Raw genomic sequence first — 24,642 nt, forward strand, 5'->3', positions numbered from 1 at the left:
GGCAAGTTGATTAGGTTGGACCCCTTCCATCTGGGAAAAGGCAGTGTCTCACCCTGACTGGGGTTGGTGAGGATGCACACATGGATTCATCCAAGGCTCACAGAGTGTCTCATCTGCGCACGGGGTTCTGAATAACGTCACCGTTATGGACTGAAGGCTTGTGTCCCTCCAAAATTCATATGTTGAAATCAAATCCCCAATGTGATGCTATTTAGAAGTGGGGCCTTTGGGAGGTAATTAGGTCATGAGGATGAAGCCCTCACGAATGGGATTGTGACCTTATAAGAAGCTCATTCTCTCTCCACCATGTGACAATCCAGTGAGAAATCAGGAGTCTGCAACCCAGAAGAGGGCTCTGGCCTGAACCCGATCACACTGGCACCCTGATCTCAGACTTCCAGCGCCCAGAACTGAGAAATGAATTTCTGTTGTTGACAAACCACCTGCTTTATGGTATTTTGTCAGAGCACCTGAGTAGACTAAGAGCATTACCTTAACAAGCAGCCCGCTGTGCGGCCAAGGAAGTGAGGCAGTGGGCACATGACCGGGAGACCCAGTGGCTCTATCACATGCTGTACGTTCAGAAGCTGCTGGCCTGAAAGAGCTTTGGAAAGGTCTCTTGAAGGGGCAGCTGAGGCACCTACTGGTAGGAGACACATTATGAGAGTGGAGCGCCATCCTTCAGAATATACTGTACTTTTCAAGAGCCAGTGGCCATTGTATGGTACCCTGTTCACAACAGGCTAAATTACACAAGTCAGGGAACAAGGGTCCCAAAATAGGACTGGCCAGTTGGGACTGGCCAACATCACTCCAAGTGATTAAGTTGGGGAATTTGTGTTTTCCATCCCTACAGCGTCAGGCTGTGTGGGTCTAGAGGTCCTACTTCTATGAGATAGGGGTGGGGGTGGGCATAAGAATCCCAGTAAACCAAAGACTATGGCTGCCACCTAGTTCCTCAGGCTAGGAGACCAGCAGGCAGTGAAAGACTCTACCATACCGGCAGGGATCATTGACTATGATAATCACGAAGAGATAAGAGCGCTGCTACATAATGGAAAAGGGAAAATTGCATTTGGCACTCAGACAATCCACTGGGGCATCTCTTGGTACTCATGCCCAGTTATAACCTGCCCAGTACAAGGGCAAGTACAGCAACTGGCCTGAGAAGTGTATGGTGACCAGGAGCTCTGACAGCTCAGGGGTGGGGGTCTGGACCACAGAGAGCAGACGTGCAAGGCAAGGGGAATCTAGGATGTGTGCTGGAGGAAGGAGATAAAGTGTCAATGGAAGCCTTAGGACCAATGGCGCAGCTGGGCTATAGTTCATCATCCTAACTTGCCTCTTAGAAGTTTGCTCAGAAATTGTGACTGTGCCTAAATATAGTAAACACTATGAAAATCAAGAACAAGAGCTCAGGAGGTGGACTCCTTTGGATGTAGATGGTACATGGTTCAGATCCAGACAGACCCAAACCCCAGTGAATGTTGGCTGCTAACAGCTCACTACTGCCCCTTTCACCAGAGATTGGCCTTTGGCTGAATAGCAGTTGCCTCCCTACAGGCTGTCCTCCTGCTTCCTTTCCCCCCTTCTCCCCCAGAGGCCGGGGAGCAATCATAACTGGTTTGCGAGGGTACAAATTTGTGTCCCCTGTATTAAGGTAGGACCAACTCTGTGGTGCGATGTGTACTTCAGAGTGGCCCTTGAGATCAGATCAAAGCTAGTTTACATCCAAACCACTTTGTTCAATAGTTTTCTTCCCCTACCCCGTCCTGTTCATCCATGTCCCTCTTCCTGAGGGCATGCCTCAATACATCACTTCAACACATATCTCTGTCTCGCGCCATGCTTCTTTTACTTTATTTATTTATTTATTTATAGCTGTGTTGGGTCTTCGTTTCTGTGCGAGGGCTTTCTCTAGTTGTGGCAAGCGGGGGCCACTCTTCATCGCGGTGCGCGAGCCTCTCACTATCGCGGCCTCTCTTGTTGCGGAGCACAGGCTCCAGACGCACAGGCTCAGTAGTTGTGGCTCACGGGCCCAGTTGCTCCGCGGCATGTGGGATCTTCCCAGACCAGGGCTCGAACCCGTGTCCCCTGCATTGGCAGGCGGATTCTCAACCACTGCGCCACCAGGGAAACCCTCGCGCCATGCTTCTATGGAAACTTATCTAAGACAGTTATCCACCTTCTCTGTTTGTTTTGTTCACATCGGGGGCTCTTTTTGTTCTGTGCTGCATAAGGTCACCCGGGGAAACACAGCATAGTGAGGATGATACTGTATTTCTCCTTGCTCAATAATTTGTCAGCCCTGAGAATAAACCCAGAATGCAAACGCTCTTTACTTCACACTCCTAACCCATCACCTTAATATACCTTAAGTATTATCCAACCCATGAGTGAAGTCAGAATCATTCATTAGCAACCACACATCTTAGTTTTATACGTTATGCACAAAATGCTCCATTTCATACCCTTAAAGCATTGGCTGAAATTTAAGTGTTTACTCTTGTCATCACTCATCTTTGCAAATTATTGATCAGAGTTGGATTGTGAGATTTTCTTTCTCACTTTCTTTACCTAAACATCCAAGTTAAGCAAATACCTCTCTAAAAACGGTTACCAGGGGGGAATGGTGGCGGCGAGGGAGAGTTAGGGAGCTTGGAATTGACATGTACACACTGCTATATTTAAAATGGAGAACCATCAAGGACCTACTGTATAGCACAGGGAACTCTGCTCGACCTAAATTATGTAACAACCTAAATGAGAAAAGAATTTGCAAAGGAATAGATACATGTATATGTATAACTGAATCAATTCGCTATACACCTGAAACTAACACAACATTGTTAATCACCTATACAGCAACATAAAATAAAAAGTTAAAAAAAACCTTACTGCCTTGCAGAAATATCTCATCCTAATATTGCCTTATCATTAGCCCATTTTATCAAGGACAGTGTGATACTTTTCGTGGTAATTATGAATTGAGGTTAATTTTTGTCTCTGGACGTCCAATTGCTCCAGAACCACTTGTTTAAAATGTTATCTTTCTTCCATTGAATTTTTGCACCTTTGTCAAAAATTAGTTTGGCATATTTGTGTGGATCTATTTCTGAGTTCTCTGTTCTGTTCATTTGATCTATGTGTGTCTTCCTCTGCCAGTATCCCACAGTCTTGATTACTGTAGCTATATAAATAAAAACTGAAATCAGGCAGACTGCTTCCTCCCACTTTATTTTCTTTTGCAAAATATTTTAGCTATTCTAGCTCTTTGTCCTTTCAAGTAAATTTTAGAATAATCTTGTCTATATCTAGGAAAAAACCTTGCTGGAATTTTCCCCAAGTTTTATTGAGGTGTAAATGACAAATAAAAATTGGATATACTTATGGTATACAAAGTGATGTTTTGATATAGGTATATGCTGTGAAATGATGACCACAGTCAAGCTAACTAGCATATCCATCACCTCACATAGCTATCACTTTTATGTGTGTGTGGTGAGAATATTTAAGATCTTCTCTCTTAGCAAATTTCAGTTATATAGTACTGTATTATTAACTACAGTCACAATGCTGTGCATTGTGACAGATGGCCAGAAATTCTGAGCTTTAGAGCCCTTTGACTAACATCTCCCCCTTTGCCCTATCCCCCTACCCCCTGGCAACTGCCATTCTAATCTCTGTGTCTATCAGTTTGACTTTTTTAGATTCCAAATATAAGTGAGATCATGCAGTATTTGCCTTTCTGTGCCTGTCTTCTTTCACTTAGCATAATGTCCTTCAAGTTCATCTATGCTGTCACAAATGACAGAATTTTCTTCTTTAGGATTTTTTTGTCTATAAAATCATGTCATCTGCCAACAGAGACAATTTTACCTTTTCTCTCCAATTTGGATGCTTTTTGTTTTTCTTGTCCAATTGCTCTGTCTAGGACTTCCAGTACAATAGTGAATAGAAGTGACAAGACTGGGCATCAATGCCTTGTTCCTGATCTTAGAGGAAAAGTTTTCAGCTTACCATTGAGTATGATGTAAGTTGTGAGTTTGCCACATATAGCCTTAACTAAGTTGAGGTGTATTCCTTCGAACTTATTGAGAGATTTTATCATGGAAGGATGTTTTATTTTGTCACATGCTTTTTCTGCATCTATTGAGATGATCATATGATTTTTATCCTTCATTCTGTTAATGTGGTATATCACATTTATTGATTTGTGTATGTTAAGCCATCCTTGAATCCCATGGATAAATCCCATTTGATTATTGTGTATGATCCTTTTAATGTGCTGTTGAATTTGGTTTACTAGTATTTTGTTGAGAATATTTCTATCTATGCTAATTGGTGATATTGGCCCATAATTTTTTTTTTTTTTTTTGTAGTATTATTGTCTGGCTTTGGGTAGTGCTGGCCTCATAAAATGAGTTTGTGTTTCTTCCTCTTCTTTGTTTTGGAAGAGTTTGAGATGGCTTGGCATTAATTCTTTAAATATTTGGAAGAATATATCAGTGAAGACATTAGGTCCTGGCTTTTTCTTTGTCTAGAGGTTTTTGATTACTGATTCAATTTCCTTACTCCTTACTGGAATATTTATACTTATCAGCTGGTCAAGATAGGGACAAACTGGTGACTTAATGACATTAATACATATTGCCCACATATTGTGTGTAAGGCAGTATGTTTTATACTATATTATTTTTATTCTTCATTCTGTTAATGTGGTATATCACATTTATTGATTTGTGAAGTAGGTTTTATTCTTTTGATAAATGGGGAAACTAAGCTCAGAGTGATTAAATGCTTTGCCCTAAATTGTGCATCCAGTAAGAACTGGAGGTGGATTTGGTTTGACTCCAGTTTGACTGTGGCTCCATTACTGAAGCTCCGACAAAACTGTAGGGTCTACTACTCAAGAGCTGAGAGCATAAACGGCTCATTTTTTCATTCTTGCTTCTACAGGGTCTAATATTAGCCTATAATCAGAATGTGACAAATAATGATTGCTTTGACCACATCAGAACAGCAGCTGAGTGATTAGGCTGTAACGAAAGGGAAGCGGTCTGCAGGAAGTTTGAAGAAAGGGTGCCCTTTCCCAGACTGTAGTCAATTGGGGTGAATGTAGAGGTGGCACCCCCTGGGAGTTGACCTATTAAATCTCTGTTTCTCTGTCCAGTAGTTTTTTAGAGTTTTCTGAGGCTGCATGTGATTCTTGGGAGGCCCTTCTGTGAGCAGCCTTTCATAAATAAATGGCTGAACTTTATTTTTAAGGTTGATGATGAAATAAATCATAGGTCTGGGAAGAGTGTGAGATGGAAAGTTGGAGTCCTTAAAAATCTTACTTCCTCTGGGGAGGATAAAAGCTGTGGTTCTTTTGTTGTGATAATGACAGACTGTCAGTGTCTGTCTGCCTGAGCCCTGCTCACTGACTAAATGCTGGTAACTGCTAATTGCTTCAAGAAGAAACTGACTCATAGCCCGAGAGTGACTTGCATATCAATGTTTCAGGCCCCTTGTGCTGGTTTTCTTTGAGAGCTGGAGTGTCGTTACTGGAGTCTGCACACTGGTTTCTCCAACTTCCTGCAGGTTAGGACCGGTTCAAGTGTGACTTTGGCCAAGAGATATCCTTACCGGGAAACGTAACACGTGGGACCCGTGTTCCTTGTTGCTGGCCGTTTCAGTCTGCACATCATGTTTTTCATTTTATATACACTGGAGAAAATGAAAATCTTTTGATTAAATTTCTAGCAAGCTAGGCGTTAGGAGTTGATGTAAGTGGCTACCCACACTTGCTGGGGTCCTTCAGTGTTTTCCACTCTGACTGCTTCTCTGAAAATGTATTAGCCTACTACAGACTGACGGCTGTGTTAGACACGGCTGCAGCCACGGTGACACCCTTTCTTTCCTTCAGGACAATTCTAAACTAAAAAGCGTGTTGCGACACGGGGAGGGGGAAGGGTAAGCTGGGACGAAGTGAGAGAGTAGCATCGACACATATACACTACCAAATGTAAAATAGATAGCTAGTGGGAAGCAGCTGCAGAGCACAGGGAGATCAGCTCGGTGCTTTGTGACCACCTAGAGGGTTATATGTATATGTATAGCTGATTCACTTTGTTATACAGCAGAAACTAACACACCATTGTAAAGCAATTATACTCCAATAAAGATGTAAATAAATAAATAAATAAATAAATAAATAAATAAATAAATAAATAAAAAGCACGTTCCCAGTGCGTACCCCGCCCTCCACTTTAGGGGCTCTTTCTGACACTCCAGTTACCAGATGAGAGCGAGGGAACATGGTCAGAGTGAAGATGGACAGGGGACCGCTCACGGGGCCACTGTTACTGGTTGCTGCCCTTTTCCACTGCAGCTGCTGAACTCTGTGTATTTTCTGGTTTGTAGTTTGCTCCTGGTTGGAAGAAAAGTAAAAGGCAAGAGATTGCAAGGGGAGAACTCAATGACTTTGAGATGTACCAGGAAGGGGACACATTTTTATGTCCCCTAAGGGAGAAATATAACCTTGCTCGTGATCTCTCCAAGGTCTGTTACACATCTGATATTTTTCCCATCTTTTCTGTGGGATTCTGATACCTGCTGCACAAGGCAGGACTCATCAATTCTGGGATGCCCACCTTGGCTGTCTCCCTGCCCTCCAAGCACATGGGCAAAGCTCCTGATCTCTTCCGTGTGTTCAATCTGGAAGGCATGCGTGTGAGAATTACCTGGGAACTTCTAAAATGTCCTGATGACCAGGTCCCACCTCCAGACACTTAACAGATATAATTCATTTGCAGCAGGGCCCAGGCATTGGTATTTTTTATTTGAAAACAATCAGATGATTTAAATGAATAACTGGGGTGAGAATCACTTCTAAATGAAGACACTCTAAAATATTAACACTATCAAAAGCCACATAACTGTCACTTTTTTTTTTTTTACGGAAAACTTTCTGCATATCGTCTAATTTAATCCTCATGACAGTTATTAATGATTTTGCCCTGGCAGAAAGAAACAGGCTCAGGGAGGTTAAGAAAATGCTAGTGAGTAGAAAGGGTGAGGGGTTAAACCTGGTCAGTGTGGCTCGAAAGCTCAGAATTTTATTTACTACACCATTACAGATGCTGCTTTAATTTTTTTTTGCACGGGGATCTGAGCCCCTAGAAGGAGAAGATGAAGTCTTTTTTTCGCTCTCTTTCTAGGGCTCAGCACTATGCCTGATGATAGTTGGACACGATGAATACTATATGTTGTTCAAGAATTCCAGGGCCTTTCAGTAGCGAGATGGGTCTTGGCACTGATTTCTGGGTCTTCAGAGAGTTAAAAACCAAAATTCAGCTGAATACATTTCAAAGATCTTAATGGCTTTATTCATGAGTCAGGCAGCATCCAACCTAGCAGATAGAGAGGAACTCCAGAGAGCTACACAAGGCAAGAGATGCTGGAGGCAGAGGCGAGCAGGAGCGAGGAAGCTGTACTAGGCAGAAAAGTGGGTTGGTTATTGCAAGGTTACTTTCCTTACAGGGGAGAGTGGGGGTTTGTCAGGGAGATTACCTATTAATGCTGATCAGGCGATTCCTAAGTGACTGGTTTAAGATTCCATTTCTGGGAGAGCAGAATCTGTATTTAAGTCCTGGTTTGGTGACATGTGGCTTAGCACAAATGACTCCATTTTGAGCTTTTTGTCTTGTTTTTAACGAGTCATTTCTTCTTTTGCACCTGGCTCCTGCGAATCCCTCTGCCTCCAATGTCGTACATTATCCTATCCATTGATCTCCATATTGTACTTATTTGCTTTATCTTACCTACCTTTTCCTACTTACTTTTCCAGGCTAACTTGGCTGAAATGGTTTTTCTTTCTTTGACCTCTGATGGCACTTAACACATGTATTATATTATTTGGTTTATGACTAAATCTGTACCATTCTGTGTTGTACGTATAAAGACCATATACTCCCATTTGGATTTGTAAGATAATTGGAGTAAGACTGTAAACAGACCAGAATCTTCTGTTTTGAATTTCCAATAACCCCCAATACTCCAGGTATAGAGCACTTGCTAATTAATGTCTGTTTAAGTTAGTCTGTCCAAATTACAGAAAAAAGTATTTCTAACATTAGAAAATAAAATTATTGGCATAAAGAACTGAATATATAAAGGTTTATCTCTTTATTTAACCATAAAATAACTCATTAATCTTGCACAAGTCATGCCACAGAAAATAAACATATTCAGTGACAGATATGTTTTTAAATAGTAAATATACTCTTATCTAATTCTTTTTATCACTGTAAATAGCTGTAATTCTTCTCTTTACCATAAGCTCATCTCTAGCTTTAGTTTTCCAATCATGGGCTTTTATTTATATTTCATTTGAATGTTACCTATATGCTTGGGAAATAATTTTTGAAAGGAGTAGTATAATGTGGAAGTTAAGAGCACAGTTTTGAAATCATTCACTCCCTGGTTTACTAAGGAGACTATAATCTCTCAGTCTTGATTTCCGCATCTGCAAAATGGGATACCAGTGGTATTGCCTGAGAAGGTTGTTGTGAAGATTAAATGAAATAATAATTATAAAGCACTTAGTGGAACAACTGTAGTTTGCACTTGATGAATGTTCACAATATCCATATTATATCTTTATTATCATTATTAGAGTTTAAAAATGAGTGCACTTTATATTCCCAACTAGTCGTGGGGACTTTTTTCAGCAGGTAGGTGTGGGCAGCTACCTACTACTCTGCTTGCCTCACTCTTTTCCTTTCCTATCATGAGCGAACAGGTTGGAATCCCTTCAAAGCCCACTCCATCCACATGGCATGGGCGGATCCCGAAAAGCAGTAGTGGTTTTCATTGCACTCCCCACGTATTGGAACCTAAGGAGCTGTACACTTGTGTTGTGCCTACATTTCAGAACGTGGCTTGGCCTCTGTCTGTGGGGATGCTGGGCCAGGGGGCGAAGAGGACTCAGGAAAGGGGCTGAGTGGCTGAAGGTTTAGGTGGGACATGAGGTCCCCTAGCCATTCTAAAGAGGGAGCAAAAGGTCAGCATGAGAGATTTAGATGAGCTTAGTCTGCAGAACCACTTGGCTATATATCTAGCATCTCTTTCTACCTTATTCAGCTGAAATTTGATACCATTGTTTTACTAGAAGAGTCAAGGATAGCCGAATGTCATAAATTCCCATAGAGGTTTCTCTCATTTCTACTTCCGTCCTTCTACCTTGGGCAGAGTATTTTTCACATTAAATACTGAGCCTCAGAATGGAACTCTGGTGCAGTCAGGAATGGGGAAGGCGGGGCGGAGTGGTGACAGAGAGATGGAGAAGTAGCGTCCCAGGAAAACAGCACTGGTGACAGGTTGTGACACAGGTAAGATTGTGCATATGATCCCTTTGATATGGCTTCTAACTCTTTTATGATAACCAGGTCCCAAAAAATTCATTCAGTCACTTCCATGTGACCAACCAGGTCTCTCTGGGTGTAATGTCTCAGGCTTTCTGCATGGGCAGAACTGAATTATGTCTTTAGAGGTCCTAAACATGCAAAAGATAGTGGTTCCCCACCTTCCATATGTAAATTAAAATAGTGAAAATACTCAACACTAAAAAAAAAGAAAGTCCAGTGAGCTTGAATTTTTCTTTTATGATTATATTGGTTCTTCCTTAGGGAATATTAAATATCAAATTCTTTCAATTTTCCCTCTGTCCTGGTGTTTTTAATACACCTGCTTTGATCTTCCTCTAAGAAAGGGCATGTCTAGATTCAGTGGGAAAGCTTGGCACTGCTCCAGCATCAGGCTGCACTAGGAAGAGTTTGAATGGAGCTCCAACTACTGCTTTCGTTGCCTTGGAGCGTCCGTGTGTCCCTGCCAAAGCTGAGAGGCACTGGAGGCCTGGATATGAGGCCCAGATGGCTCAGAAACATTGGGCACTGTGGCTGGTCCAAGCCTTTCATACGCCACCAAGGAGCCTGTCACGAGGGAGAAGACAGAATTTATTTATTTATTTACATTTCATAATGTTTAATATGCATTATCTGCAATAACATTGTGACAGCTCCATGCCGTGGACTGACACACAATACTTAGAACAGATTGATCATATTCGGTCTTTAGGGAAATAATGAATGTTTTAAAATTGCCTAAATCTACCATTCTGAGCCGTCTCATTCCACTAGGAAAACACAGGGGTTTTTCCTCTCTTTAAACAAAAAATTAAATACCAAAATAACTACCCGTAAATAAATAATGTTATGACGATGACATTAAAAAATTTACAATAAGGCCAAAGCCCTCTTTCTGTTTGCATGCTGCTCAGCTCTGACCCGCAGAACCCTCTGGAAAGGTGAGTGGCTTTCTTCCGGAGGCACGTGGGCTGAGGCCTTGCGGATCTCCTACTTCTCCTTCTCTCACCTTTGTTTCCTTTCCTCTCGCTTTTATTTTTTGTGGGAGAGAAGTCAGCCTTAGTACCGGTCAGTTCTAAAAGGTGGAGGAGCATTTCCTGTTGCGAAGCTGGGTGTGTCCAATGCTTACCCGGACGGAGGGCGCCGGCTTCCAAGGCCCTGGTGTTAGCAGGCAGCTTCTGCCCCATCGCAGCCGCTGCTCCTGCCGTGAGGGGGGCGAACCGCAGCATTACCGGGCTGCTGGCTGGTCGGGCGATGCCGAAAGCTGGCGATGGCACCCAAAACAGCGATCGTGCCACGGAGAGATCTGTGACGTTTGTTTGAAAAGGGTGTGTGATAAAAGATTGAATCTTTTTTTTTCCTAATGAAGAAGCAATAGTTCTGTCGTTTTAAACATATACAATACGTAGCAGACTTGTTTGACTTAGAGTGGAAAATTATGCCAGGGACAAAGTCAACACAAAGAAACAAACAACAAAAAGTAGCAAAAAAGAGAAATGGGTAAATGCAGCTCTGCGAGCCTGGCAGCTCTTTCCGTCAGGGTTACAAGTGGCCCTCGGGTGTCCGTCTGTGTGTCTGTCGGTCCTACACGCAGAAATGGAGGTGGATGAAATTCATCAGCTAACTGCTCTAACGTGGAAAATTTGCAGATGTCAAGGGAGAAGACAGAATTTAAAAGAGAACTAAAGTTTCCCTTAGATCTGGACAAAGATTCAGTCTATCAATATCCCTTAGGATGGATACACAGACTTGATAAGGGAAAATATCTGTTCTCATAGACTTCTAGTTATTATGGTCTATTTTGGTTTTGCAAAAGACATCTACGATCAATTCCATGATACACACAGCGAACAAAGCTTTGTCAAGAGGTGGAGTACAGATTTGACCTACAGAAATGATCTAAGGTTCAGTCTGCCATCAAACTGCCCCTGGAAGTCCCATGATCCCCTAGGGGATGGGTGGGAAATAAAGAAGAGCTCAGAGGTCTTCTCTTTTCAACATGAAATTTAATTCAGATAGATAGTTCCTGCCATCTATTTTTGATAAGTGGTTTAGCTACTATTCCCATTTCCTCTTCTCAAAGAGTGTTTTCCTTTGACTCTTGTCCTAAAAATGCATATGAATTTTTAAATGAGCTGCTCAGCCCAGCAGGTTCTGGAAGAGAACTGTCTGTACTTTTGCAGGACTGCTTGACTGCTCCTGCTATCTGGGTCAGAAGTTGGAGGGGAAGAAACCTGAGTCATGGTTGAATATCTTTTAACGAGCTGCTGTTTTGTGTGCATTTTATTGCACATAATGCGGCTTCTGGATGTATTGTGTCCAGCCCTTTTAGTGCTGAGAATGTTCCCTGCCTCAGTCTGGGAGTTAGATGAAGGGGAAGGGATGGGTGGAGAAGAGGATGGGTAATTTGGGCACAACTGAAGTACCAGAGCCATTGTATCTGCTCTCATCATCTGAACATCCAGAGAACTCCATGTCTTCCCTGCAGATATAAAGTGGTTCAGAGAGGGTAGCCTGCCTCTCGTGCCTCTCAGACCAAAATTTGGACTGAATGTTGGCACATTGGAAAGGAGCACATTGCTGGCAGTGTTTACTTTAAAAGGAGACGACATTCCCCGCCACCACTAGGCATGAAACAACTTCTCTGCTTTCGGGTTCCTGAAGGAATAACTCATTTCTCAGCACCTGGGTATGAACATGGCCCTACTTTTAAGGTGGGTGTCTGGGAATTTCGGTGGATGGAGTTGGATATGGGTGCTGCTTCCTGGTGATCTTTCAAAAATGCCAATCTAATCATCTGACTTAATAAAGTCTACATTTCTTCAATAACATCCAAGTCCTTTAAAATTTGGCTTTAGCCAAAGTTAAAGCTTCTTCTGTCGTTCAGCTCTCAAACCCTATGACTCAGTCATAAGCCATTGCTAGCAGGCAACACTTTATATTAATCAAAATGTCTTTGGCTGGGCTTCCCTGGTGGCGCAGTGGTTGAGAATCTGCCTGCCAATGCAGGGGACATGGGTTCAAGCCCTGGTCTGGGAAGATCCCACATGCTGCGGAGCAACTAGGCCTGTGCGCCACAACTACTGAGCCTGCGCGTCTGGAGCCTGTGCTCCGCAACAAGAGAGGCCGCGATAGTGAGAGGCCCGCGCACCGCGATGAAGAGTGGCCCCCGCTTGCCGCAACTAGAGAAAGCCCTCGCACAGAAACGAAGACCCAACACAGCCATAAATAAATAAAAATAAAAATGTAAAAAAAAAAAAAAAATTCTAAAGAAAAAAAAATGCCTTTGGCCTTTTCTGTAGAAATCAACAAGCTGTCTCAAAAATTTGTATGGGAACTTAAAGGATCAAGAATAGCAAAGTCAATCTTGAGGATGAAGAACAAAGGAGGCCATATGCTATTAGATAATCAAGAATCATTGTAAAGTTACGGTATCTAAAATAGACCAATGGGCCAGAGTAAACATAAACAGACCCACACATATAAGGTTACCTGAATTACAGCATAGGTATGCTGCAGTGCAGAGGGGAAATGGTCTTTTCAATCAGTGGTGGTGGACCAATTGGATGTCCATATGGAAACAACAATGAATACTGTGCCTACTGTGCCTTCTTCATTTAATACATATAAATAATTTTCAGATGGATTATAGACTGTGAAAGATAAAAGCTCTAGAATAAAACATAGAACAATATGTTCTTCACTTTGTACTAGACAAAGACATCTTAAACAGGACATAAAAACCACTCTCACTGATAAATTACACTATATTAAAATCTAGAACTTCCATTCACCCTAATATGCCTGTAAAAGAATAAAATGTCAAGCTGTAGCGTGGGAAAAGTTACTTCCATTATATATATCCAACAAAGGACTTGTAACCAGAGACTATAAAGAACAATTAGTCAACAGAAAATAACATACAACCCAATAAAGAACTGGCAAAAACATACAGTCATTTCACAAAGGAGAATTTCCAAATGCCAATGAGGATCTGATAAGATGCTCAACATAATTACCATCAGAGGAAAGCAAATAAACCCATAATTAGATATCACTGGATACCACCAAGATGGCTAAAATAGTTAAAAACTGACAAAATGAAACGTTGGCAAGGTTGTGTAGCACTGGAACTCTCTCACACGCTGCTCGAGGGAGAGTAAATTTGTGAAGTCACCTGATAAAACCATTTGGTATTTAGTTACCAAATAATTCCATCCCCAGGTACGTACCCAGGAGAAATGCATATATTAATATATGTGCACCAGAAGATATGTATATACTAGTATTGTTTATGATAGTCTCAGACTGGAAACAACCTGACTGTCCATCAATAAGTGAATGGATGAATAAATTGTGGTATATTCACACAAAGTATGAAGTCCCTTGGATGTCATGCAAAGGGATTGGACTTTAATTGTTAGGTAATAGAACACCATTCAGAGGTGTTGAGCAGAGAACAGAGCTGTGAATGAAGAAGTTGCATCTGGTCATGCTATGCAGAGAAGATGTTTGAACATATTGGGATTTGGACATAGGTTTTTCTTTTCAAAATGTTCAGGTTTACAACTCTTTTTTAATATATAATCTGGAGTGATCCAATATTATTTTGAAATAGTTTTTTCTTACCATAAAGTGTTTTCATGTCAAGATTACTTCCACATTCAAAAAATCATACCTAACAAATTAAAGTATGCTTTAAATTTCACCCTGTTGAACTTCTTGTTTCTTGTAAAGAATTTCATTGCTTAAGATATTGAATTCATTTAAAAAAATAGACTAGAAGTGAATGAAGCTATGTTTATTTTCAACTATGGACTTTACAGCAGAGGATTTTTTTTTCTCTTTGTACAGTTTGGTTGGCAGTTCTAGCTGAAGGAGTCATGAAGTTAAGATTAAGGACACTTTAGTTCTAAAAATAGAAGTAATTCATGAAGAGAAAAAGCCCACTTCTTTCATTCATTTCTAAGTGCTTATTCAGTACCAAAGTCATCTGTTAGTCTGATTCTTAGGCTCTTTACGTACATTGGAACATTTACCTGGAGAATATTCTTTTTAAACAGGCCAGTTATTATGTGTGAATGAAAAAGACAAGAGGAAATTCTAGATTTCTATTATTATCAGTTTTTCTTTATTGGTCAAATATATCATCATACATTACATGCAAAAAAATCACAATATAGACCAAAATGTATATATATTCCGTCACAAGAGTAATACAATGCAAAAGTTTATGTTTTTACACACAACTATCTTAAACTGTCAGATAGGAATAATGTAAAATTAATTTAGCAATATGCTCACTGTTTGATGTACGGGTCAACATCTTGATCTGCATATGAGACCATTGTGATTTGACAGCTCATTCTTTTGAAAGCTACAGCTGATCATCCTATCCTACTCAGAAATGTGCATTAAATGATAGCTTAGTCTTTACTGCAAGTGAAAATATTTGTTTTTCAACAGTGAAAAGGACATTCTGATGGGACTAACACACTAATTAAAACCAAAACATAAACAAAAAGATAAAGAAAAACTACCAGACCATCAAAATGAAAAGAATGCTGTATATTTTAAAAACGTTCTCCTTGTGTGTTACCGTAACCAACAATATATTCATGTGTCTCTGTTTTCCTGGTGAGGGCACATAGGTGAAGTATAGATACCAGGCAATACTTTTGTCTTATTGTGGTGAAGACAGATATGGGGGGAAGATCTGAAAAATACATACAGGAAGCATGTTGTAGTCATTGTTAAATTTATGGATTTCATAGTATGTTTCAAAAGATGTGGTTATGATTTCATTACTTGGATAAAAAAATCTGTAAAACATGAACTATTCTACACTGTCTTTTTATGTTACTGGTTGGCATTTCTTCTACTTGCTCTTTAGATAATTAATTGCTGCAGGAAAACTGAATCCATAGGCAGAACAGCAGATCTGTTTCTTTCCTTTTGCTCCCAATAGTTTCAAGGAAAATGATCAATTCTGCTCTTCTCTCAGACCCTGGATGGGAGCCACTTGAATGAGATCCATGCATTGAGTTGATTGCTTATGTTAGGTTTGACTTCTTAAAGCTATAGAAACAGGAAGTAACAATTCTGCTACCATTTCTATTGCTGGGGAGAAAAGCAGTTTGTGGGCAAGGACTTGTTTAAAAATATTTGAACTAAGTCAACTACAGAGAATCTCATTTAATGAAACATATTCCTTTACGATATTTTCCCCACAGAAACATTATGGTTACCTTTATAAACTAAATGTGTTTAGTTACCTGAATTTCAAATGTAACTGAAAACATACAGCACATCTTCTCTTTTCTAATGGAAATTACCTTTAGAAAGCAAAAATGTGCCAATAATGTTACAAAAAATTTAATGACGAGTGACAGAGCACCTAATATTGATTCACACTTTATTTAAACTTGTCTTTTTTCTCCATTTGATAGAGCAGATTTTTCAATTTCTTTTTTCTTTTAAAGTGCCACTTGCACAATGGTTTCTTTTTTTCATTTAACAGAACAAAATGAAAACAAGAAACTTGTTATCTTAAGTTTCCAGAATTACATCAGTAGATGAAAAGTTCAGAAAATGTTTTACGAAGGGAAGGATGAGTTAGTGGAAACTGGCATTTCTTCTTTAATTCCCATTAAACTAATGGGAATTTATATGCCAATATAAATATACAGGTAAGTTTATATCAATATATATATTCCCTTTATATATTCCACTTATATGAGATATATATTCACATTTAATGGGACATATAATGGAAAATATATATGCCAATATTTCTAATTTGTTTCTCATTAAATTAATGGGAATTTATATTCTGATATTCATAGAGCAGAAATTTTTTATGGTGGGAGTATTAAATTATAAACAGTAGCATTGAATTTTATGGATTCAGGATTTATGACCGTTCAAATTTTCATTGAAATTGATGGTTTGGGTGGAGACCATAGTATCATTTAAAGTTCAAATTAAGATTTAAATCGAGAATGTGTAGTTGAAAGCATTTTCTAATTTTCATTTTAAGCTTACAAGTAGTTTATTGAATCTAGACTTTCAAATAAGGAGCTACATTTTCGATAAATTTCATTTTATTGATTGCTTTCTATTTTGATTACAATTACCATATAATTTCCAAGGCTTCATTTTGCTATGGGGTGTGTGTGTGTGTGTGTGTGTGTGTGGTGTGTGTGCCAATGATAGTTATTTTAAAGGTTATACTGTAGTTATACTGTATAATGTAAAGTACCTGATTGATAACAGAAACTTCATCCAAACTAGCCATTTCAAAAATCACAGGGTTCTCTGATCCCCAAGAGGCTGCAGAGCTATTCCTAACAGTTAGGGAGTCACATGTTATCAAGCCATGAACTAAATAAATATGTTTGAGAATACGTAGAACTATCTTTCAAATGTATGTAGATATTCTTACAAGAAATAAAATACAATCTAAAAGTATGATTGATGTTTTAGTTTTTCCATTAGGCATTTTCTCAGACAGGGGCACTCAAACTCAAATAATATTTGTATGTGGATGTCTCCAATATTATATCATGTTGACATGGACTTCTTAGATTTCGAATACTTTAAAATACGGATGCAGGCTGAAACTATGCTCTTTTAACATAACAGAGTCAAATTGACCTAGTTTATAGATCCAACCTAGCATTAATTTCCTATTATTTACAAAGATATCTGTGTGCTATGCAAAAACAGAGCTAGGGGAAACACTTCTGGTTCTCCAGTTTATATCAGAGATAGCATTCCCCTCTCTTCTCCCTCAGCCCTGCGGGAAGTATAAGGCAGCCTTTTTTTTTTTTTTTTTTTCTCATGGTGTCTTTAATTGCTCAGTGTTCACTTGTCTCTAAGTGAGAAACCAGCCAGTTAGAAAGCAACTAGCAAAATTGCTTCAAAGATCTTCAGGATCAATAAGAATACTAACCAAATCGATCTCCCAATTTCCTACTGAAATTGGTATGTGAAATGGTTATGATAAGATTTAGTGCATTCTTGGAGAAGGAAGGATTTCATAATAAAAGTGAAAAAGGAATCATGTAATCAGGGTTTACTCCCCCGCCAACCCCCGCTAGTAAATGGATGGAGTTTATTAAAACAAACAAACAAACAAAATCACTGGTCAGTTTTTCATGTAAACCCAAGTTTTTCTTACTGTTGTTATTTTTCCCCAGTCCACATAGAAGTTATGTGATTGGTTCACAGGCAGCAAGGGGATCCTGAGAACATCTGCCAGGTTCTACTCTTTGCAATATTGAATTTGTAAATCCTGAAAATAATTTATTTGAACTTAATTTATATAGATGCAGGAGCTTGCATGGAAAGTACCCAGCTGGTAGGAGGTCTATTGGTTTTTCCATTCCCTTGAGAAATAAGGGCCCTGAATTTCCATAAAGCAAATTAGTTAATACAGCAGTGATCGGTAGCAGCTTCCAGCTGAGTCAGAGTGCTAGGTGAGCCTGGGGGCAGATGGGAACAAATTGTCTCACAGCCAAAGAGAGTAACAGGAAGACATTGTTATTTTTCTGTTTCTGAATGGACCCCTGCGGAGGCCCCGGAGCAGTCGATGGGAATCATGTTTACCACCTGCAGAGATGCAGAAGAGATTCAGAAGATGGCTTTCCTGTGCTAGATAGGATATTGGAGATTGAATTCTGACTAGTTCTAAAATCAAAATTATGTAGAGGAGGGGGCCATTGTTTGGTGAAATGAATGTAGGTGGCCCCTCCATGATGTCAAGCCATCAGCAAAGGTAGTCTCAATTTTCCACTTTATTCCAGTGATGCTGACCTCCTACACTGGTCACTGCATAGGGAAATCCATTCAGTAGAGAGAATAGAGAAGTATGTATCTGTGTGGTGACAAACATTCCAGAGAGACCTGACAAATCTTGAACAGCAGCAGCAAGAACCCCCGAACCATCTAGCTAACCAGCCAACTAACAAAAAAGTCTCCAAGGGTCAACAAATGAGTAACAGGCATTCTGAAACACCTAACTGACCATTTTATTCAAATTCACTTTATAAATGGGAACTCTTCTCTTTTGGAAGTCTCTGGTTGTCAGAAAGCTTAGACAATAATGTGCACGTGGTCAGGCATCAGAGCATGATATCTTGACCACAGCAAGAGAAAAGTCACACGTACTACTCTTCCAGGAAAACTATAGAATTTGATACTGCATTTCAGTATTATGTTCTATAATGGAAACTTCATGCAAATTGCATTTTCTTATTTGGAAAAAGTAAGAAGTCTAATCTGTCACTCAAAAACTGGGGGGACCCATGGGTTGACCTATGATTGGAGATCCTTTGAGGTCTTAATGAAGACCTTCTGCTTGTAACTAGGCTTTCCTAATCAGAACTGGAAGCCAAATCTACCCAGGCATTTCTTGCAACCCAGAAAAGCCACGATCTCTAGGCTTGGTTGTTTGGGTGTCATGGCAGTGTGTGGTGGTGACATTATGGCCACAACCGGATATGGAATATGAAAAGTGTCTCTGCAACCCAAAAGCTCCATCTAGGAGCTTCCCTCCATCTCTGAGGGAACCAGAGAAAGGAGCGCCTAGGAGACGTAAGGATTTCGCAAATATCCTGTAGGGTTGGAACACTTCTGCCCTCCTAGAAATGGGAAAAAAAATAATTGTTGTTCTTCCCAGAGATTTATCTGCTTTGTCCTCCACTGAGGATGGTGAAATCACAATCATCACGTCACACAAATGTAATCTCCTCTCTCTTTTCTCTGGTATTCATTAATTAAAATATTTTTACTGTGTTGAATTTATGAAGCTCAGTCATGTTGTCCAGTGTATGTGAGTATGCTCAATTTCACTTAGATTCTTAGGAAAAGAGTTGTCTCCTTTATTCTCTCCTATCCCCTTCTTATATCTCCCTCAGCTTGGACTACTTCTCCTCTCATTTCCATTTGGTGTTTCGTAATCCTGTTGATTCATTGACAAATTTCTAACATTAGTGGGTAATGCTAATTAAATAAGACATTTATGTATTTTAAGTAAAACAACAAAAAATTTTTTAAAGAGATTTGACAGCAAATATGATAGCCTGTTCTCAAGATTTAGGTTCTTTTAAAAATCAAATTGCAAGGTAAGAAGAAGGAACGTGCAGGTAATGTTTAAAACCACCTTGTCTCATGAGATTTTTTGCTGCTAAACATTCTTATTACAGGGTATGTGACAATACTAAGGTGAATTTTCCTCACTGTCTCCAAAAGGACCCCTGTGTTCCTTCTCTGAAACCATTAAACAAATATGCATTTTTCTTTATAGACAACGTAAGTCTATAAAGACTTGCTAAGAATGGGATACTATTAGTTCGAACATAAGTAATAGCCACCCCCTTTTTTGATTGCACTGATCTAGACTTCATGCACATGACTGTGGGGTGAAAAGCAAAGTATATTTGATTCATGAGGTAGATTTGAGTGACAGCAAATCATTAGAAGTGCAATCATTGAGATGTACAGACAGAGGCAAATTTAGTTACTGTGAAAACTGTATCTCCTTTCATAAGATATATACTTGTAAGTCATGTGTCAAGAACCATTCTTTCAAAGCCAAAACTGAAGAAGACATGCTATCTGAAAAATATAAACATATTTATGCTTCCATTGAAAAAACTGGGAGCTGCTATGATTAACACTGGGAAATTTTTACACTAACATAGGGCTGTTTGTGCTATTGCCACAAGTGCAGAGGTTTTCCAGAAACACAGAGCTGTAAAACTATCTAGTGTAGCTACCTGCCCTCATATGTGGTTTCAGTAGGTCTTGCTTCTGGTCTGATAGATTCTATAGCAGCGGTCCCCAACTTTTTGACACCAGGGACCGGTTTCGTGGAAGACAATTTTTCCACGGACCGGGAGTGGGGGGAAGGGATGGTTTCAGGATGATTCAAGCACATTACATTTATTGTGCACTTTATTCCTATTATTATTACATTGTAATATATAATGAAATAATTATACAACTCACCATAATGAGGAATCAGTGGGAGCCCTGAGCTTGTTTTCCTGCAACTAACGACAGTGGTCTTAAGTATAATCTGCATGCCGTGTTCTGTGACTTTGAATCCTGGAGCATCTCACACCAGGGAAAATACAGTGGTTAAGCCAAGACATTGATGAAGATTCATGCTTGTTCCCATCCCCTCCCTAACCCAAGCAATATGGCTCTTGAAAAAAGAATTATGTTGAGAATCTAGGCAAGAATTTTGTTGCTTCTATAATGGCAGTAAGGATTCTTAAAGACACTCATTTCCTGTTGATGGATAGCCTATGAAGAGGATAGTGTTTTTGATTATGACCAACTTCTGGAGTTGCACAGCCATAGCAGAGACAGATGTGGTCAGTAAAGAAGCCAAGAAGCTGAGGCTACCATGTCCTATCCTAAGTCTGCTCTGGCTAGAACACTGAAGAGCTTGGAAAACCCCAAGGGATAATATCACCTCCTGCAGTATTCATGGCTGAAGCTGGAAAAGTCACCTGTGGGCCACCTCATCTTGGTAATTGCTAGTAAACAGAGAATAGGTCTGTATAAACGGATTACTTCCATTAAATGAGATGCAGCAGACATCTTATCATTTCCATGCATTTTGAATGAAACATTTAGTCCAAGCTTTATCAAGAGGATCTTGTTTTCACTTTTGAACATATAAATATACTTGACTTACATAATAAAGGCCATATACGTCAAACCCACAGCAAACATCATTCTCTATGGTGAAAAACTGAAAGCATTTCCTCTAAGATCAGGAACAAGACAAGGATGTCCACTCTCACCACTATTATTCAACATAGTTTTGGAAGTCCTAGCCATGGCAAGCAGAGAAGTAAAAGAAATAAAAGGAAAACAAATTGGAAAAGAAGAAGTAAAGCTGTCACTGTTTGCATATGACATGATACTATACATAGAGAATCCTAAAGATGCCACCAGAAAACTACTAGAGCGAAGCAATGAATTTGGTAAAGTTGCAGGATACAAAATTAATGCACAGAAATCTCTTGCATTCCTATACACTAATGATGAAAAATCTGAAAGAGAAATTAAGGAAACACTCCCATTTACCATTGCAACAAAAAGAATAAAATACCTAGGAATAAACCTACCTAGGGAGACAAAAGACTTGTATGCAGAAAACTATAAGACACTGTTGAAAGAAATTAAAGATGATACCAACAGATGGAGAGATATACCATGTTCTTGGATTGGAAGAATCAATATTGTGAAAATGACTATACTACCCAAAGCAATCTACAGATTCAATGCAACCCCTATCAAATTACCAATGCATTTTTTACGGAACTAGAACAAAAAATCTTAAAATTTGTATGGAGACACAAAAGACCCCGAATAGCCGAAGCAGTCTTGAGGGAAAAAAACGGAGCTGGAGGAATCAGATTCCCTGACATCAGACTATACAACAAAGCTACAGTAATCAAGACAATATGGTACTGGCACAAAAACAGAAATATAGATCAATGGAACAGGCTAGAAAGCCCAGAGATAAACCCACCCACCTATGGTCAACTAATCTATGACAAAGGAGGCAAGGATATACAATGGAGAAAAGACAGTCTCTTCAATAAGTGGTGCTGAGAAAACTGGACAGCTACATGTAAAAGAATGAAATTAGAACACTCCCTAACACCATACACAAAAATAAACTCAAAATGGATTAGAGACCTAAATGTAAGACTGGACACTATAAAACTCTTAGAGGAAAACATAGGAAGAACAGTCTTTGACATAAATCACAGCAAGATCTTTTTTGATCCACCTCCTAGAGTAATGGAAATAAAAACAAAAATAAACAAATGGGACCTAATGAAACTTCAAAGCTTTTGCACAGCAAAGGAAACCATAAACAAGATGGAAAGCCAACCCTCAGAATGGGAGAAAATATTTGCAAACGAATCAACGGACAAAGGATTAATCTCCAAAATATATAAACAGCTCATGCAGCTCAATATTAAAAAAAATAACCCAATCGAAAAATGGGCAGAAGACCTAAATAGACATTTCTCCAAAGAAGACATACAGATGGCCAAGAAGCACATGAAAAGCTGTGCAACATCACTAATTATTAGAGAAATGTAAATCAAAACTACAATGAGGTATCACCTCACACCAGTTAGAATGGACATCATCAGAAAATCTACAAACAACAAATGCTGGAGAGGGTGTGGAGAAAAGGGAACCCTCTTGCACTGTTGGTGGGAATGTAAATTGATACAGCCACTATGGAGAACCATATGGAGATTCCTTCAAAAACTAAAAATAGAATTACCGTATGATCCAGCAATCCCACTACCGGACATGTACCCAGAGAAAACCGTAATTCAAAAAGACACATGCACCCCAATGTTCACTGCAGCACTATTCACAATAGCCAGGTCATGGAAGCAACCTAAATGCCCATTGACAGACGAATGGATAAAGAAGATGTGGTACATATATACAATGGAATGTTCCTCAGCCATAAAAAAGAACGAAATTGTGTCATTTTTTGAGACGTGGATGGATCTAGAGACTGTCATACTGAGTGAAGTAAGTCAGAAAGAGAAAAACAAACATCGTATATTAACGCATATATGTGGAACCTAGAAAAATGGTACAGATGAACCAGTTTGCAGGGCAGAAATTGAGACACAGATGTAGAGAACAAACGTATGGACACCAAGGTGGGAAAGCGGCCAGCGGGTGGTGGTGGTGGTGGGATGAATTGGGTGATTGGGATTGACATGTGTACACTGAAGTGTATAAAATTGATGACTAATAAGAACCTGCTGTATAAAAAAGTAAATAAAGTAAAATTTAAAAAAATATATACTTGACTTAAGTAAGGACTTTGAAAGCTTTGGGGTCTTTGTAATAAATGTGGTCAGAGAGAATCTTTTCAGAGGTACTTTCTTTGTACCTTAGTTACATTTCTCTACTAGGTTTTGAATCCGTGCTTCTGAATTTCAACTTTTGCCTGGATCTTGAGACATAAAGGGCCCGCTGTGATAACGCTGAAAACAGAACTTTATTAGCATCTTTTTTGGGGGGTAATATTAAATAAGCTAAGTGTGCTTTTTCAATAATGAAATTTGCAAGTGAATGGATATCAGTTTTAGCAAAACATGTCATATTATCTAAGGAAATGAATATCCTCTTACCAACTCAAAGCTGTTTTTTCGATGATCTTATTTTAAAACTGCCAACTGTCTATTTCAATGTTGAGAAGTATTTCAAGTGGCCAAATTAAGAGTCTTGTTCTTCTGATGGCACAGTTGGGATGCTATTCTATCACAGGAAATTCTGCTTGAGGTGCTTCCTGTTTTCTCAAAAGACGTCCCTCTCAGGGTTTTGTGCCAAAGGTGATTAGAGGTGATTCCCAATGAATTCACCAAGTTACTCTCTCTCTCTCTTTTTTCTTTTTTTTTGACATAGATAGTTTATTTTATTTATTTATTTATTTATTTATTTATTTATTTATTTATTTATTTACTTATGGCTGTGTTGGGTCTTCGTTTCTGTGCGAGGGCTTTCTCTAGTTGCAGCAAGAGGGGGCCACTCTTCATCGCGGTGCGTGGCCTCTCACTATCGCGGCCTCTCTTGTTGCGGAGCACAGACTCCAGACGTGCAGGCTCAGCAATTGTGGCTCACGGGCCTAGTTGCTCCGCGGCATGTGGGATCTTCCCAGACCAGGGCTCGAACCTGTGTCCCCTGCATTGGCAGGCGGATTCCTAACCACTGCGCCACCAGGGAAGCCCTGGATAGTTTTCATTTATAATTTTCACTCCACATAGGGAGCATTTGCTACATGGTAGGTCTAGATTTTTATATACATTACCTCACTTGATCCTGACCATAACCCCTTAAGGGTGCTACCATAGGCCCTACTTTTAAGAGAAGGCTGAAGGTAAAAGAGCTGAAATACGGTGCTCAAAGCCAGAAAGCCAAAAAATGCCGCAATATGTTTTCAGACATGGATCTTGATGACCTTGAAACTCAACCTTTTAGCTTCTTCACTAAACTCTTTTATTTGATATCGTCAGATTGCTAGGGTGGATCCAGAATATTACGGCAAAAGTTTAAAACAAACGTGTGATCAAATCCCCTTCCGAGGACCCCCTCCCCTGAGTAGGGGTATTGGCAGTAAAGTCCTGGTGACTCACTTTTGCTCCAGCTGAGTCTCACCTACCTCCAGGGA

At 39.6% G+C, this 24,642-nt stretch overlaps 1 long non-coding RNA gene across 1 annotated transcript in view; it reads left to right on the forward strand.

Moving 5' to 3' along the window:
• The first annotated feature begins 2,146 nt into the window (after nt 1-2,146).
• The window catches only part of LOC309667003, a 1,042,512-nt gene continuing 1,020,016 nt past the window's right edge, over nt 2,147-24,642 (forward strand). The window contains exon 1 of the long non-coding RNA XR_014267466.1: nt 2,147-23,882. This is a non-coding gene — a long non-coding RNA (uncharacterized lncRNA). The remainder of the gene's footprint in view (nt 23,883-24,642) is intronic.

The sequence above is a fragment of the Balaenoptera physalus genome (genome assembly GCF_965194825.1).
Source record: "Balaenoptera physalus genome assembly, chromosome: 9".
NCBI lineage: Eukaryota > Metazoa > Chordata > Mammalia > Artiodactyla > Balaenopteridae > Balaenoptera > Balaenoptera physalus.